The 2,406-nt window shown below is 62.5% G+C and overlaps 1 protein-coding gene across 1 annotated transcript in view; it reads right to left on the reverse strand.

Annotated features, from left to right (window-relative positions):
- The window catches only part of LOC103778522 (acyl-CoA synthetase family member 3, mitochondrial-like), a 6,465-nt gene that overhangs the window by 3,545 nt on the left and 514 nt on the right, over positions 1 to 2,406 (reverse strand). The window lies entirely within an intron of this gene.

Below are 2,406 nucleotides of genomic sequence, written 5' to 3' on the forward strand. Positions count from 1 at the left end.
AGCCAGCTCAGGAGAGCTGCTGCTGGCAGAGGTGGCTCCCCACGGCTCCTGCGTGGCTACTGCTGCTAAAGAAAGGTGAGGGGCATCACCAAGACTGTCCTGAGGACCACAGAGAGGGGCCAGACCTGTCCTGCTGGGGGGGACGTGTGGCAGGGGGGAAGGATTCGAGGCTGGGGGGAAGATTGAGGAGTGGGGTTGTGTCAGCACAACCTGGCCAAACGCTCCCCAGGCTGCTGTGCTCCGATAGCTCCTCGGGAGGATTACTCACATCCTGCTAACGGAGCCTGTGCCAGCCCTGGGGGGGCTGGGGGGGCCAGGACCTCACGTTTCCATTTCAGAGCCTTGATGGCAGCACCAGGGGGCCCTCGGCTCTCCCCCTCCCCGTGCCTGGCTCTCCAGCCTCTGCCAGAGATTGGCAGTGGGAAGAAGTGGCTTCCAACCAGGCATGGGGGGCTGGGAAAACCAGGGCTGCAGAGCTGCCCCAGGCACTCGCCCCCCTGCTAAAAATGTTGCCCCACCATTCTGACAGGTCCCTTGAAGTCCTGGCAGGACACCAGGTGGTCTCCCCAGCTGGAGCCTTCTCCTCTCAGGCTGCCCCAGCCCAACTCTCTCCTGCTGGACTCCCAGCAGAGGGGTTCCCCCCTCGGGGCATTGCTGGGGCTCCTCTGGCCCCGCTCCAGCAGGTGCTTCTTGTGTTCAAAATCCAGGGAATGAGGGCAGCTTTGGGTCCCAGACCACAGCACCCCTATGGCCAGGAGGCCGCTGAGCCAGGAGGACCTGCTGAAGCTCTGGCTTGGGGGAAAGCTGTGCAAGGATCAGGGCGAGAACTCTCCGAGGGCTCTGGGACAAGCCGAGACCTGGGGACTCCACTGGGTGAGCCTCCCACTGCCAAGGACTGTGTGGACCTCAGTCCTCTCCTTCAGAGACGAGGTCCTCTCAGAAGGAATGTCACCCCAGCAGAGGCAAGCACATCCCACTCACTCCTCTCCTCCCCAGTGCTCCTTCTGCCCCCCCAGTGCTGCTCTGCAGCCCTCCCATCACCCCTCACAACCCCGGTACCTGAGGACACGTCCACCGGCTCGGCAGGGTGACACAACCCCACCTCCACGCTGTGGAGGCTGCACGTGGGGTGTGTGTGCAAGGGAGCAATGAAATATCAGCCTCAGTCCTGAAATTCAGGCTGCCCCCCCAAAAAAGAGCCGTGTCCCCACTCAGCTGGCACGTGCCAAAACGCCTAGCAGCTCATCTTGCTCGGTTCAGCCAGGGAATGATTAATTGCTCCTGTATTTCCCTGCCTGCCTCTTGGCACTCTCCTGGATGTTGAAGGCTGTCTGGAATATTTTAAACTTGTGGGAGAGTTTGAAACTTGGGCTCTCCGGGTGTTTGGCTGCTTGGGGTTGAAAGGAATTCATGACTGGGGTGACAAACGATCTCCTGCGTCCGGTGTCGCTGTGGCATGTGTGACTGACAGGGGAGCAGAGAGGGAACATCAATTAAAACGTGGCACTGGGGGACCCGAGAGCCCCGAGCCTTCGGCAGCCACATCAGGAGCTGCTTATTCAGACGGAGGAGACAGGGAGAGGAGAGGGAATTCAGCCCCGGCTCAGTGGCACGCGGTTCCCAGGTCGCTCCTCAGGATGTAAGCGTGGGGAAGCTGCCAGGTTTGCATTTTAGACTGCTCTGTGACAGGGGGATGGTCCCTGGGACCTGTCCCTGGGTCAGGCCTGGGTGGGAGGAGGAGGTTTCTCCACACCAGGGTCTCCTGCTGGGAAAGCTGAAGGGCTCCTGGCCGACTCGCTCCCCTTATCTCTCCCTACAACAGGCAAGGGCTGGATCCAGAGCCCTGCGTGCCCTTGAGTCTGTCGGGGAGGTGTCAGCCACGGCTGATTCCTCCAGAGCCTGTCTGCAGAGCCAACAGCCAGGGCAGAGCCTGTCACTGGGGCCTTGCCTCTGCCCCACTGCCAGCCCCCTGCTGCCCGTGCCCAGCTCCCAGCTCGAACCCTAACGTGGAGCTCCCGTCCTGCCCCCGGGCCGTGCCAAGGCCATGCTGGGGCTCTGCCAGAGCCCATGGCTGTTAGGCTGGGTGTTGGAGCAGACTTGTTAGGCTGGGCACCGTGCCCAGGGCTGGCTCAGCTGAGCTGCAGCTGCAGTCAGGCTGGCTGAGGGCTTGGACAAATGAGCAGCCCTGCCAGGCCACCACCAGCAGCCCTCCATGGCCACCACCAGCAGCCCTCCATGGCCACCACCAGCATCCTTGCCTGGCCACCACCAGCATCCCTGCCTGGCCACTACCAGCATCCTTGCCTGGCCACCACCAGCATCCTTGCCTGGCCACCACCAGCATCCCTGCCTGGCCACTACCAGCATCCTTGCCTGGCCACCACCAGCCTCCCTGCCTGGCCACCA

Source organism: Merops nubicus, unplaced genomic scaffold (assembly GCF_000691845.1).
Source record: "Merops nubicus isolate BGI_N331 unplaced genomic scaffold, ASM69184v1 scaffold24718, whole genome shotgun sequence".
Taxonomy (NCBI): Eukaryota; Metazoa; Chordata; class Aves; order Coraciiformes; family Meropidae; genus Merops; species Merops nubicus.